Source organism: Natrix helvetica (assembly GCF_964273705.1).
Source record: "Natrix helvetica genome assembly, chromosome: 2".
Lineage (NCBI taxonomy): Eukaryota > Metazoa > Chordata > Lepidosauria > Squamata > Natricidae > Natrix > Natrix helvetica.
Window position 1 is genome coordinate 198,319,075 of NC_138552.1, and position 16,198 is coordinate 198,335,272.

Here is a 16,198-nt window from a genome sequence, read left to right on the forward strand (position 1 = left end):
CACATACATTTAACGAGATTTTCTCCAGGTGTTTGGCGTCTTCACACCAACGATGTATTCTATAGCAGGGCTCTCCAACCTTGGCAACTTTAAGTCTTGCGGACTTCAACTTCCAGAATTCCCCAGCCAGCTTGCTGGGGAATTCCGCCAGGCTTAAAGTTGCCAAGGTTGGAGAGCCCTGTTCTATAGCAAACGTCTAGCAGCAGGCTCATCAACCTACAAGAAGTCAGACTCCCGCGTAAAATTACCCATGCACGGATATGTTTACGCGCAGGCTTAATCCCGTTTTCCCTCCCTCCGAAAGGCTTTTTAACCCATAAAGAATCGCAATTTCCCCTACATTATCACCCTCACATGACTGCTCCACCCAGAGAAACGAGGCGCTGAGCAAACGCCAGCAAGGAAGGGGCTAATTTATTTCCCGTTCCCTGGCGGTCAACCCTACGGGTCTTCTCCACGCTCCTCGGGCGCGAGGCACCCCACAATTTAATCCCTTCGCTCCTCGCCTCCCAGGGATGCTGTCCAAAAAAAAAAAAAAACCCGCCTCGGCAGCGCAGCAGGAAAGGGAGGCGAAATTCCACAGCATCAGGAAACCAAAGACAGGAAAAGCAGGGGAGGCCGGGCAGAGAGAGAGAGACTTCGCCTGCTTGTTAGGATAACCCCGAGGGAAAGCGCAGGAGCAAACGTATCCAAGGAGCACCGCGGGGCAGGCTCGGCGAAGCGCGGGGGGCTAGTTGAGGCAAGAGGAGGGTTGCTGGCGCAGATTAACCTCCGGCTCTCCCAATGTAGGAGGGGGAAATGCGGAACTAGTGCCCAGCGCAGCAGCTTCAGTGTTCAGCTGGGAAACTGGGCCCAGCGAATCTTCCCTTATCTCCCCCCCTTCCACCAAAGAGAGCCCCTCCCGCCTCTCCTGCCCCCCCAATCCTTCCCTCGGGATTGCAGTAGTTCTGCGTCGGGGCGGCGGCTACCTGAGCCTATGCCACGCACACAGCCCGAGAGGGAACAGGGGCAGCCACAAGCAGGACACCCCTTCCCTTCAATACACTACTTGCTTCTTACCCCCAAGCTCGTAGATTTGGCCTCTCGGCGTGTCCCGGGTGTCGGGTGGACGGAGACGGGGCCAGCTGTCCGGGTTCCGGACTTGGATCGTCCGAGCGCTCAGCTGATCCGCCGGAGACGGCCACTCCCCTCAACCCAGCCCAGTTTACTGCAGCATGAGCTATTCCCGGAAAAGGAGGAGAAGGAACCGAGGCAGGCCCCGCCTCGCTTCCAAAAGACGCTTCACAGCTGAGATTTCGGTCGGCGTAACAAGCGATGGGGAAACCAGGCACGCGTGGGTTACACGTCTTGCGCGCACGTGTTTTCCCCCCTGGCTGGTCCCGGGGACTCTGTCCTAATCAGCTACTACAACAACGAACCACTTGGCTCACGGGTGAAAAAGGCGGTGGCGGCAAATAAAAGGGTCTCCCCAGAAACCAGTTTGACCCCAAATATCTTTTAACTGCCTGACCCTTTAAAAGCGCGCGCGCCCGCACGCACACCCAGACACGCGCGAGAAACAGGATACTAGCGAAAGGCGATCCAAACGGAACAGTGCAGTCTGTTACTTCTGAACCTTCCCTTCCTTTTTTCTTGTTTCTTTTTTTAAATTTATTTTATTTGGTTTGTCATGCATGTATGACAAAACAAGTATGAGTATGAATAAGCATACAAGTATAAGCAGGTATAAGTATATACTTAAGAAATGAGTACAAATAAATGAGGACAGTAGGACAGAGACGGTAGGCAAGCTGGTGCGCTTGTGAACGCCCCCTTACAAATCTCTTAGGAATGGGGTAAGGTCAACGGTAGGCAGTCTAAGGTTAAAGTTGTGGGGGTTTGAGGATGTAATAACAGTCAATGCATTCCAGGCATTGACCACTCTGTTGTTGACTAATTTTTATAATTTACATAATTGAATAATTGTGAATAATTTTATATTGTAAAAGAACAGTGGCTTTTTTCCTGCTGCTCTACAAAATGCTACGCATCTCTAAATGCCAGAATATGCACACCTAGAACTTATTCAATAAGCCAATAATGGTTTTGCCATATGGTGGGGCATATATCAGTCTATTGAATCCGGTGCGGTATGCATGGCAACATTTTTAGTGAGTTGTGGCATGGGGCAGGCTTCTTTTTCCTTTTCTTATGTCCTGGTTCCCCCACAGGGAATTGTAAGTCCCTAAAAATAAGAGTATAAGTAGTCCTTAACTTACCCCCACAATTGGAGAACAGGAGCTGATGTCGCAATGGTACGACTTGTGATCTCGGAGCTCCGAGATTACAGTCGATTTCTTTTGCCGTTGGACGGTCCTTTTGGACCTAAACCGTCCCGAAGAGATGGTGACAGGGAAGTGTACGTCTTGTTGATCTCAGGGACATCGTAAAGTCCCTGATTGATCCAAGAGAATCTCTTCTTGCCGGCGACAAAAGCGCAGCCAAAAGCTGCTGAAGTTGGGACAGCTCCACAACGGGAGGAAAGTGGAAAGAGAAAGGGTGTCCATCTGGTGAGGAAATTTTATTGTTATAAAAGAGACTGTCCCCCCCCCCCAAAAAAAATCAAAGCTAAATTAAACTTGCAAAGAAAAGAAAATAAGCGGTGAAATTAAGCTATATTGGACAGTGTGTTATCCTTTTTTTTTCATTTTCTTTTATGGATGGAAGTTTTGCAAATATTTCCTACTTTTTAAAGTGAAAGTATTTGTTTTGCTTCTTCTATTTCTTTTTTTACCTATGGATTAAAAAAATTTTCTTTATTTTTATAATATTGGTTTGGATGAGTTTTTTCTCTTTATTTTGCTCCATTTAAGAATTTTGTTTCTTTTAAGGCTAGAATAAAAGAAGATATAAAAGTAATATAAAGAGGGTAGTAATATCAGAGGGACAAGAAGTTGCACTGCCACTTGGAGGTTGGAGGTTGAGTCCTGGAAATATTGCTTTCTCTTTTTTCTCTTTGATCATTTTGACTTTGCACTTCAAAGGCTTCAGCTTGTTTACAGAAGAGATAAAGAGAAGAGCATGGGTTGTTTATGTAGGTGTTCTTTGGATGCTTCTTTTGCAGTTGGAGAGAAGTGAAAACAAAGCCTTGTTTTGAAACTAAAGTGGCAGTGTTTACTAATTGGAAGAATGGCACAGCACCAAAAAGAAACCATAACATTACAACAGAAATTGAAATTCAAAAATTATTAGAAACAACAGAGAGAATTGAGAAGAGATTGGAAAATATAGATTGTAATGCAGTGAAATTCGATGGAAGAGTTGAAGATATCCAGCAAATGGAAAAAGTGGAGGTTAGAGTCCTAAAAACCCAAGGGAGAAATGAACAGAGGTGAGATAATTGTGGATACTTTCGGTGAACTGAGTGTGGTTGGAGATGGAAAGAGTGGGACATGGAACGGGAAGATAGATGGAAAGGAGCTCTACCCCAGATTTCAAGATATAGAAGAAGAAAAAAGAGAAGATGGAACTAAGGAGAGAAACTTTGACAAAAGCACTACTGATAACCAAAGATAAGCTGATTAAAAAAGCTGACGGAGGGTCTCGAGATTTTACAAGATATGTAAAAAGCAACAAGTTGTGAAGAGAAGTCCACACAAATTTGATTAAGGAAATAACCAGAAGACTAATTCCACAAATGGCAAAAGACATAAGACTGCACTATTACTGGAAAGACACAGGTTGAGATATGAAAAATAATAAAATATTAGTCAAATTTAGTTAAAATTAGAGCATTATGTTAAAATGAAGTGATAATAGATATAGTTAGATAAATAATTGATAATGATAACAATGTACACATATGTACTGGTTTGATAAGAGGAAATTTGGTATAAATTCTAAATGGTGATTATGAAAGAAAGTTTAGAAACTCTGTTATGTATGGAAGCTTATAATATTAAAAAAAAAAGAGTAAGTTAAATTTAGTTAAACTAAGACCAAAATAATATAATGAAATGATGATGGATATTGTTAAATAAATGATTGATAATGATAATAATGTAATATTTATATTGACATGATAAAAGGGAAATTGGATATAAATTGTAAACAGTGATTGAGAAAGGAGGATTAGAAACTTTGTTATTAAACATAATTACTTTTTATTTAGAAAGTGTTATAAAGATGTAATGTTGCTGGATGATATTGAAAATAGATAACAGAAAGCCATCATATGGTTTTGCTTTAAATTTTGGAATAATTTATATAAAGGGACGTAAAAACAATTATAGTCATATGAAGATTGAGGTATGATGATTATATATATATATATATATATATATATATATATATATATATATATATGTTGTATTTGTACTGATAAATAAATAGAGGGAGACTAGGATAGATCTATAGTCTCCCTCTATTTATTTATCAGTACAAATACAACACAAATATAAAAGGCAACATTAAAAAATAAAAAATATGGTTTTCTGCCTGCATGGTCTTCTGTGATGAAGCCGAGGGACAGAAAGAGGTAGTGTGACCTTCCTCCCATATTTAGGCATACCAGGGGTTGTAACACAAATTATATATATATATATATATATATATATATATATATATATATATATATATATATATATATATATATATATATATATATATATATATATATATATATATATATATATATATATATATATATATATATATATATATATATATATATATATATATATATATATATATATATATATATATATATATATATATATATATATATACACACATATATATATATGTGTGTGTGTGTGTGTGTGTGTGTGTGTGTGTGTTACAACCCCTGGTATGCCCAAATATGGGAGGGAGCTCACTCCTCCCTCTTTCTGTCCTTCAGCTCATCACAGAAAACCATGCAGGCAGAAACCCATATTTTTATTTTTAATGTTGCCTTTTTATATTTGTGTTGTATTTGTGCTGATAAATAAATAAAGGGAGATTAGTATGGATCCATTTCAAGCTGTTTAGCTCTCATCAGCTAGCCATACCTTTACTGGGATTTGAACCTATTTATCAGCACAAATACAACACAAATATAAAAAAGGCAACATTAAAAATAAAAATATGGGTTTCTGCCTGCATGGTTTTCTGTGATGAGCCGAAGGACAGAAAGAGGGAGGAGTGAGCTCCCTCCCATATTTGGTCATACCAGGGGTTGTAACACAAACACACACACACACACACACACACACACACACATATATATATATGCTGGTTTTGTTGTATTCGGGTCTTTTCCCGTGTAAGGGTCCCACCTTACACGGGAAAAGACCCGAATACAACAAAACCAGCATACCTACACCCGTGAAAATCTACGAAAACGAATATATATATATATATAATTTTATTTTATTTTATTTTATTTTATTAAATTTATAGACCGCCCCCTCTCCCCGAAGGGGATTGGATTTAAAATATATAACTTGATATGAATTGTAGGTGATGACTGTGGAAGGGATGCACGAAAGCTCTTTGTAACCAATTGACATACTTTTTACAATTTGTAATGGAAGATATTTTGGTGTTGTTGTGTTTTATTTGTGTTTATTCAATATATATATATATATATTTTTAAAAAAACTTACCACCACAATTGAGGACAAAATTTATGCTACTAAGTGAGACAGTTGAGTGAGTTTTGCTCCATTTTACTACTTTTCTCACTGCAGTTGTTAAGTGAATCCTTCCAGTTGTTAAGTTAGTAACACGGTTGTTCAGTGAATCCAGCTTCTCCGTTGACTTCGCTAGTCAATGCATATAGTCAGAAGGTGACAAAAGGGGAGCACATGACCTTTGGACACTGCAACCGTCATAAATATGAGTCAACTGCCAAATGCCTGAATTTTGATTATGTGATTATGGGGATATTGCAATGGTCGTAAGTGTGAAAAAACCAACTTACTGTAGCTGGTGCACTCTCTTCTTTTTTTACATGTGTTTTTAAATTCTGGGATCATCAGCGACTGAGACAAACAATAAATCTGTTTTAGAGTCAATTGCCAAGTGTCTGAATTTTGATCATATGGCTGTGGGGATGTTGCAACGGTCATAAGTGTGAAAAACGGTCATAGGTCACTTTTTCCAAGGCCACTATAACTTTCAACAGTCACTAAATGAACTGTTGTAAGGCAAAGACTACCAACAGTTCATTTAGTGACTGTACAGGTAGTCAAGGACTACCTGTACATGACCGCATCCTCCACGTGTCCACAATCCACTGGGAGGGCAATCACACAATCAGATGTGCCCCATTACAACTTTAATCATCTCCAAGTCTCTTAGAAGTTATTTCTATAATTCTTCTTATGCAGAGCTTTTCAGAAGATGACATATATTTGTTGTAGCTGCTCTGTTAGCTGCTGTTGATTTTAGTATTTATTTAATTTATTTAAACAACTTACAAGCCGTTATATCTTATACAGTGATCTTAGGCAGCTCATAATAACCAGTAAAAATAGAATTAAAAGAAAACCTTTCCTACCAAAGGCAGACCAACCAAACCATTAATTTTTAGGCTCAACCACAACCCTAGCCCAATGCTTGGTGTTGGGTTTGCAACCTTCTGGAAGTTGAAAGTGGTTCTGACATCAGACATGGGGGGTAGAGGTGTATTCAGCAGGTTCTGACCAGTTCTGGAGAACCGGTAGTGGAAATTTTGAATAGTTCGGAGAACCGGTAAATGCCACCTCTGACTGGCCCCGCCCCCATCTATTCTCTGCCTCCCAAGTCCCAGCTGATTGGGAGGGAATGGGGATTTTGCATTACCCTTCCACTGCCACACCCACCAAGCCATGCCACGCCCACCAAGCCACGGCCATAGAATTGATAGCAAAATCCCACCAATGATAGGGGGGACCTTCAAATCTCAGATGAGAGGCTGTTCCCAAGGATTGCAGTAGCTGTAGAGAGTGAGCCTCCAAAGTCCCATCAGAGGCCACCATTTAAGGCAAGGGACCTTGATCGTGTTCACTTTATCTGATCTAATAGGATGGGCAGATATCGTTGGAGAGACATGGTCCCTGTGCCATGTAAAGCTTTAAAGACAATCACCAGTCTTGCATTGAACTCAGAAAGCAACTGGGGGCCAGTTTAGCTCATGTAACAGTGGTATAGCTCTGGCGCACAGAGGGGCACCCCAAATATCACAGGCTGGTGCATTATGTATCCGTTGCAGCTTATGGATGGTCTTCAAGAGTAGACCCACATAGAGCACACTGCAGTAATCCAGTTAAGTGACTAAGGCATGAGTAACCATGAGCAAAGTAATCCATGAATAGGTGCAATGAATGCATTAAGATATTTGGAAGTTAGCATCCACCCCTTTCCTAGGAAAATGGACTATTCTAGGAAATATTAAAAAGGAAGAATAGAATACTTTCCCTAAAAGAGAAATAGAAATCTTAAGACAGAAACGTAGCCCCAGCTCCCTGCCCCCAGCTGATATTTTGGTTATCTACAAGACAAAAGACTGGGCCAGCTTATCTACAACACAAAAGACCTTCAACTCCAGGGTGATAGGATTAGCCCTCACTCAAGATCCAAACCACAACAAAGCCATTAAGCCATAATAGGAATTGCCCAAAGTCCCTTCATTACATCATCGCCCAACAAGACTCAACCTGGCCCTATGGAAGTCTGACAACCAACCAGAGTACATTTCTTACACAGGAACAGGAAGCTCCAAGGCGGGGCCCAAGAGAGGGTATACATCTATCTCCCTCTCTCACCCATGTGCTCTTTTTTGCCCAGGACCTCAAACCATGTGGTCCTGTTCACCATTAAACCATTTTTCCAAGCAGTCTCCATATTTCCAGTGTCTATGTCCCCACTTGGAACTGAACCCAGATGGACATTTCTTCCAACAAGATGAATTTGTGCAAAGGTCCCCCTGGCTACAGTTGCTCACTCCTCTTCTGGCAGAAGCCATGAGTACAGGATGACACCACCACCCCCCCCCCCAATTACACAGTTCTGTCCAGGAGGATGTTAGTGTTACCCCAAACAGAGATATGACCTATCCTGATGTGGGGAAAGAGGGCAGCAAGATAACATGGTTGATGGTACTGAAAGCTGCAGAGAGTCCAGAAAAGGACAGACCACTCCCATCCTGAGCCCCCCAAAGGTCATCCACAAGTATGAATTATACTGTCTTATGCTGCAGGGGAAGGATACTGCAAAATCCCCATTCCCCCCCAATCAGCTGCGACTCGTGAGGCAGAGAATAGATGGGGGCGGGGCCAGTCAGAGGTGGTATTTACAGATTCTACTCAAAATTTCCGCTACCGGTTCTCCAGAACTGGTCAGAACCTGCTGAATACCACCTCTGGTCCAGGGGTGGGTTCCGGCAGTCGCTACTTCTGGTTTGCTCATGTCCGCGCCGTGCATGCTTGATGCGTGCTGTGTGCGCATGTGCAGTGCAAAAAAAATTGCTCTGCGCATGTGCAGAAGCAAAAAACAAGATGGCGGCAACTACAGCACAACCGGGAGAACCTGTTCAGGGGTGTGCCAGGCCTCCGTCGCTTCCAGTGCCAGCGACCCAGGCCGCCATATCACTACTGGTTCGGCCGAACTGGTCTGAACCAGTAGGAACCCACCACTGCTGTGGTCTTAATATAATAAACCTCTCTTGAATCCTGACTGCAAAAGGTTAAAGTAATATACTTCATACAGGGCCTTCTGAGCCTGGGAGACCATGACCCTCACAAAAATCAAATAGCACTTTTTGCATTCTTAGGTAAAAGAAAAACATTGGATTTGAAGCAGTGGTGGGCTGCAGGCAGTACGCCCGGTACGGTTGTACCGGAGCCTGCCTGGAGCACCAGGTGCTCCAGAGGGCCCACACGCCCACTCGCGCTCCTTACCTGTCTTTAAAACCTTTGGTGCTTCCGCACACATGCATGGCGCGTACAGCGGCTGCGCAATGGTCCGCCCAGCAGCTGGGCCGTTGCAGAGGCTTGCGGAGGTGTTGCTGGATGGTAAGACATTTGCACGCGCCGCACACATTCATGTGGAGGACGCCCGGCCCCTGTTGCAACGGGATCCGGAACCCACCACCGCCTTGAAGACTAAGCATGATGGGACCTGCACTCTAAAAGATCTGAAGATTAGTTCGAGACAGCTATATTATTAAGTTTGAATAGTTTTGTTTTTATATTACTTTATATTATTAAATCTGAATCTCTACAACTTAAATACTGGCAGTCAAATATTTTTAAGTGAGTAAATAAGTAAACACATTTATATAAACTGATATTTAATTTTAAACCCTATTAAACATGTTAGTTCTTGAATGTTCACGATGGCTACGTAGACATGGTTACAGTTTTCATGTTGGCCAGTAGATGGAGACCGATAACAACAAGAAGCAGATTTCAGTCATTGTGTTTGGATTCCCCCCCACCCCCAATGCATTTAGAAATGTTATACTGGCTTACGATCACAATTGAGCCCAAAATTGCTGTTGCTAAGGGAGACAATTGTTAAGTGAGTTTTGTCCCATTTTATGCCCCTTCTTGACACAGTTAAGTGAATCGCTGCAGTTGTTAAGTTAGTAACACGGTTGTTAAGTAAATCTGGCTTCCCCGTTGACTTTCCTTGTCAGAAGTTTGCAAAAGGTGATCGCATGACCCCAGGACACTGCAACCGTCATAAATATGAGTCCGTTGCTAAGCGCCTGAATTTTGATCATGTGGCTATGGGAATGCTGCAACGGTCGTAAATATTAAAAACGGCCATGAGTCCCCTTTTCCAGGGCCATTGTAATTTTAAACAGTCACTAAATGAGTTGTTGTAAGTTGAGGACTACCTGGGCACCATCAGGTTATAGAGGCTCTCCAATCATGTTCCTAATTTATTTGACATGTGTCTAACCTATGCTATCATGTATGAAAATCATCTAAGAAATAAAGGTGGAAAGATTATTGTAAGAATAATCTTACAATTATAAGAATAACAGAGTTGGAAGAGAGCTTTGAGGTCTTCTAGTCTACCCCCCTGCTGAAGTAGGAAATTCTATACCTGTGATGGTGAACCTATGGCACATGCCAGAGGTGGCACACTGATCTCTTTCTGTTGTCAAGTGCGCCGTTGCCCCAGGTGATAAAAAGCATCTACAACAGAGATCTAAAACAAGATGGATTGATGACACCAGCAAGTATTGGGAACCCAATTAGGAAAAGAAAGCTCAGGACGTGTTGGTTGTAAACTTGTGGAAGAGGCCTTCATCCTGCAGTAGATATACAATGGCTAGGATGATGGTGATTGTTATATTCCTTTCCTCCCCGACTTACGACCGGGGATTCCCCCTGTTGTCAGCCAGCAACAGCCATGCTGCGCCTTAGCCAATCAGGCGCGGCATGGCTGAAGGCGGGCTGATCTGCTCTCCTGATTGGTTCCTCGGCCTGACAGCTCTTCGTATAAATAGCTGTCAGGCTAAGGAACGGGGAATTCTCTCCTGTATTGTTTGCTGTTGTTAAACCTAATAAAATAGAGTTGGACGTTCCTCAGAGTGTCAAGCCTCGTCTTTCCCCACACTTCTTCACTGGCGACGAGGATGGGATCCTCCTGAGGCGACGACCCTGACGGAACCCGACCTCTACACACAGCCGCTTGAGTTCCGCTCCCCGAGCCGCACAACTTCAAGCCGCTATGTCTTCGCTTCCCCCGTTCGCTCCTTTCGGAACCGACGGAGAAGGATGGACGGGATTTTTGGAGCGCTTCGAGTGTTTCCTGCGAGCCAACGGGAAAAGGGGTATCTTGATGGAGGAGAAGTGCAGCTTCTTCCTCAGTAGCTGCGGAACCCCGATGTTCAACGCCGCCCGGGCGTTGGCAGCCCCTTTACCAGTCCACGATCTCGACTGGGATACGCTGATGGCCAAGCTGAAGGGACATTACGCCCCGACCCCATCGAAAATTGCCCGGCGGTACGCATTCCGTCAGTGCGTCCAGAAGCTGCACGAAGACGTCAGCCAGTTCCTCCAGTCCTTGCGGACCACAGCGATACCCTGCGAGTTCCCGGACTTGGAGGACAACCTGGTGGAACAATTTGTCAGCGGAGTCAAGGACCGCCGGCTGAGGAGGCGTCTCCTGGCTCGGCCAGAAGTCACCTTGGCCGAGGCGGTCGCTGAGGCGCGGGCGGTGGAGTTGTCCGAACAATCCGCCGCTGAGATGGATCGCCACCCGTTTCCATCTTCCCCAGCGCGCACCTGCCTCATTGATCAGCTGGTGCCCATGCCGAGCCCGGCTGAGGAGGAGGAAGAGCTCGTGGCTCGCCTGGCAGACCTACAGAGACGCCGCAATCCGCGACCTCCACGCCAGGCTTCGACAGCCTGCCTTGGCTGCGGGGGCAGCCACGACCGGTCAACCTGCCCATTCCGGGCGTCCATCTGCCGCCGGTGTTCAAAGAAGGAGCACTTGGCCCAAGTTTGCCGGGCTGTGCTGCCTCCGCCACCACCCCAAGGAGCCACGGGCCAGCAGATGACAGCAGGACCGCAGCAGCCCCGCCGCCAGCCGCGCACAAGAGCCAGCTGCTACGCCGTGGAGCCAGGCCCAGCAGCCGCCCCTGCTGAGGCGATCTACCAGGCCTCCGCAGGTGCGGACAGGATCAAGGCGGCAGTCCTCACTGAGGGCGCGCCTTGCGAAATGGAGGTGGACTCCGGCTCGTCCCGCTCCATAATTGCCTGGGCTGACTTTAACAAACTTTGCCCCGGCGTTCTTAAACGTCAATTGACTGCCAGCCCCGTGGCCCTAAGGGACTATCAAGGGTCACTTATCCCAACCCTAGGGTGCTATACGGTCCGGGTTGAATACGGGGGGTTTTCGGGTTGCCTGCCAGTCCTAGTAGTTGAGAAGCCCCTCCCCGCATTACTGGGGCTGGATTGGTTCCCCGCCCTTGGTCTCTCAGTGCAGGGGGTGCACTCCATCTCAGACACGCCCCCTGACATAGCTGCTGTCATCTCCGCCTACGCGGACGTTTTCGACGGCCAGCTGGGACTATACAAGGGCACCCCCATCTCTCTTAACTTAGATCCCCAGGTTGCTCCTATTAGGCTGAAGGCCCGCAGGGTGCCTTTTGCCTTAAGGGCCAAAGTTGATGAGGAGATTGACCGCTTGCTGGCGCAGGGCGTATTGGAGCCTGTTGACTACTCACGTTGGGAGACCCCCAATAGTGGTCCCTGTGAAGGCCGACGGCTCCATACACCTCTGCGCCGATTTTAAATCCACCATCAATTTGGCCCTTCAGGCAAACCCCTATCCAGTCCCTGTCGTACAGCACCTGCTCCACTCCCTGGGGCAGGGCTGTATTTTCGCGAAACTGGATATGGCGCAGGCCTACCAGCAGCTCCCGGTGGATGACGAAGCGGCGGCTGCGCAGACTATCGTCACCCACCGAGGGGCTTTCCGCTGCCGCTGCCTCCAATTCGGCGTTTCCGTGGCCCCGGGGATCTTCCAGAGCCTCATGGAGCGATTGCTCCATGGGCTCCCTGGCGTTGTACCCTATTTTGACGATGTCCTGATCGCTGCATCCAGCCGCTCAGGACTCCTCGAAGTACTGGGGAAGGTCCTCGACCGTTTTAGGGGCGCGGGTCTCAAATTGAAGCGCAGCAAATGCTCATTTGCTGTGCCTAAAGTGGACTTCCTCGGCTTCTCCATAGACGCCCACGGAATCCACCCCACCCCTGCGAAAGTCGCAGCCATTAAGAACGCCCCCACCCCCGCCTCTAAGGCGGAGCTGCAGTCGTTCTTAGGGCTTTTAAATTTCTACGCGCCATTTTTGCCGCACAAGGCGTCACTAGCCGAGCCGCTGCATCGGTTGCTCGACCGATCGGCGGCCTGGCGCTGGGGCAGCCGCGAAGCGCATGCGTTCGCGGCTGTCAAAGACATGCTGACGTCAGAGGCAGTCCTAGTCCAATACAGTGACAGGATGCCCCTGACTCTAGCGTGTGACGCCTCCCCCGTGGGTTTGGGGGCTGTCCTGAGCCACGTCCTTCCCAACGGCTCGGAAGCCCCCATAGCTTTTTATTCCCGGACACTCTCTCCAGCGGAGAGAAATTACAGCCAGATCGACAAGGAGGCTCTGGCTGCCGTGTCCAGGGTTAAAAAGTTCCACGAGTACCTTTACGGACGGCATTTCACGCTTTTCACTGACCACAAGCCGCTCCTTGGGCTTCTGGCCGGTGACCGTCCGACCCCTCCCATCCTGTCACCCCGGATGACACGCTGGGTGGAGTTCCTAGCGGCATACTCGTATGCCCTGGTCTACCGCCCTGGCAAGCAGCTTGGGCACGCTGATGCCCTCAGCCGCTGCCCCTTGCCCGTCTCCGACCCTCAGACAGTGCCTTGCCTGTCTGTTTTGGCCATTGCAGACCTCGCCTTGCCGCTCTCTGCGGGCGATGTGGCGGCAGCGTCTCTGGCCGACCCCACCCTCTCCCAGGTGATGACCTGGGTTCTGCGGGGGTGGCCTGGGGGGCCGGTGTCCGACGACCACCGCCCCTACAAGGCCAGGCAGCTAGAGCTGTCCCTTCACAGTGGGTGCCTCCTGTAGGGGGACAGGGTGATCATTCCACCCACACTGCGCGAACAGGTGCTGTCTCGCCTCCATGAGGGCCACCCTGGCATAGCGCGCATGAAGGCGCTGGCGCGCAGCTATGTTTGGTGGCCCCATCTGCCAGGTCTCCCGTCCAGCGCCTCCGGCGGCCCCGCCGCGGGAGTGGGAGATTCCTCGCGGCCCATGGTCACGCCTCCACCTGGATTTCGCTGGGCCTTTCTGAGGCCAGGTTTTCCTGGTTGTGGTGGACGCTTACTCGCGCTGGGTGGAGCTCATCCTCATGACCTCCACCACAGCCGAGGCCACTGTCCGAGCATTAACGCGCCTGTTTGCCACCCACGGCTTGCCAGACGTCGTTGTGTCGGACAATGGGCCTCAGTTTGCGTCCACCGTGTTCCAGGAATTCCTGGCCACCCAGGGCATCCGGCACGCCCCAGTCGCTCCCTATCATCCGGCCAGCAATGGCCGGGCGGAACGCGCTGTCCGCTCGGCCAAGGACGCCCTTGGACGAATGGACAAGGGCGACTGGCCCACGAGGGTGGCTGCTTACCTCCTGGTTCAGCATTCCACCCCGTGTCCACTGTCAGGAAAAACCCCTGCTGAGCTGCTGATGGGCCGGCGCCTGCGGACCACCTTAGATAGGTTGCACCCAACCTATTCTGAGGCACAGCCGAGCAACCTGGGGCCCCCTCCCCGCTCCTTCCGTGAGGGCGACCCAGTTTGGGCCAGGGCTTTCTCCGGGGATCTTAAGTGGGTGCCTGCCACCGTCACTTCTGTAACCGGCCCCTGCTCTTACAGGGTCCGGACCGCCGACGGTGCAGACTGGCGCCGCCACGTGGATCAGCTAAGGCGTCGCCAACCTTCGGATCCACACAACAACCCTGCAGGGTCGGCCTCTGCCATTCTACCACAAGCCCTGGGGTTGGCGCCGCAACCGATTCCCCCGCCGTGGCCGTTGCCCAGGCCGCCAGAAGTGCCAACAGAGACCGCTCCAGGCGCCTTCCGCCTTCCACAGCCTTTCAGCGTCCCAGCCCCCGTTGGGCTACCAGTTCCTCCATTGCACCCGATATTGGCCTTCCCTCAATCAGGCCAGCCTTTCCCTAGTAGCAGTTCAAAATTCCCTGACTCAAGCCCGCCAGCGGCCGCGCCACCCCGGCCCTGCCTACCTGCTCCTGAGTCTCCGCCTCCACCTCCGACTGAGATAGGCCTTCAAGATGGCGCCCGGAGCTCCACTCCCTTCAGGGAGGAGCTCCCACGGACACCACCTCCTCCTCCGACAATCTGCCCAGTTCTGAGGCGTTCTGGGCGTGTCCGACGCCGCCCAGCCTATCTTAGCGACTACGCATGCTCCACTGTCGTGCATGCGTCCTCGCTGGGGGGGAAGGAGTGTTATATTCCTTTCCTCCCCGACTTACGACCGGGGATTCCCCCTGTTGTCAGCCAGCAACAGCCATGCTGCGCCTTAGCCAATCAGGCGCGGCATGGCTGAAGGCGGGCTGATCTGCTCTCCTGATTGGTTCCTCGGCCTGACAGCTCTTCGTATAAATAGCTGTCAGGCTAAGGAACGGGGAATTCTCTCCTGTATTGTTTGCTGTTGTTAAACCTAATAAAATAGAGTTGGACGTTCCTCAGAGTGTCAAGCCTCGTCTTTCCCCACACTTCTTCAGTGATGATGAGTGGTTTTTTTTTCTCCTGAATTAACTATTTGAAGACAGAATTTCCTGGTGTTCTCTTGAACTTTGTTTCAAAGCAGAGATTTTTTTTTTCCTATCCAGAAAGATTAAGAATAAATAATATGCCCAGTCACCATTATCTAATAAATATATATTTGAATAGGGGGTGCAATGGATCAGCGGTTAAAAACACTGACCTTGTCAGCTGCAGAGCTGCACTGACCTTGTCAGCTGACAATCCAGGTTTGAGACCCAAGCACTGAGCAATGGGGTGAGCTCCCATTACTTACTGCAGCTCCTGCCCACCTAGCACTTTGAAACAGTGGTGGGTTCCAGCAGCTGCTACTGTCGGTTTGCTCAGGGACACGCCGCGTGCACACGCTTTGCACGCACTTGAGGTATGCTGTGCGCACATGTGCAGTATAATGGAAATTGCTCTGCGCAGAAGCCAGAAACAAGATGGCAGCATCTACAGCATTGCCGGGAGAATAGGGGCGTGTCAGGCCTGGGTCGCTGCTGGTTTCAGCAGCCCACAACGGCAAGCTACTACCAGTTCGTCCGAACCGGTCTGAACCGGTAGGAACCCACCACTGGTTTGAAAGCATGCAAATGTGAGTAGATAAATAGGTACCACTTCAGTGGGAAGGTAAACAGGGTTCAGTGTGGTGTTTGGTGTATAGTCATACTGGTCACATGACCATGGATATTGTCTTCGGCTAATGCTGGCTCCCTCAGCCAAGAAACAGAGATTAACACCATGCCCTAGGGTCAGATTAACAGGGAAATCTTTACTTTTATATACAGGTAGTCCTCGGGTTATGACCACCCTTGAGCCCAAAATTTCTGTTGCTAAGAGAGACACTTGTTAAGTGAGTTTTGCCCCATTTTACAACCTTTCTTGTCACAGTCGTGGCTCGTGTTCATGTAGTGCATGCCA

At 48.1% G+C, this 16,198-nt stretch overlaps 1 protein-coding gene across 2 annotated transcripts in view; it reads right to left on the bottom strand.

Annotated features, from left to right (window-relative positions):
- The window catches only part of STX7 (syntaxin 7), a 36,570-nt gene extending 35,223 nt beyond the window's left edge, over positions 1 to 1,347 (bottom strand). Inside the window, exon 1 of one of the 2 annotated variants that reach the window (XM_081942281.1) lies at positions 1,060 to 1,347. The gene's annotated coding sequence lies outside the window, so the exon portion shown is untranslated. Of the gene's footprint in view, positions 1 to 340; positions 491 to 1,059 lie in introns of those variants that run through there. The other variant, XM_081942282.1, reaches the window with a different exon arrangement.
- Positions 1,348 to 16,198: the final 14,851 nt, after the last annotated feature.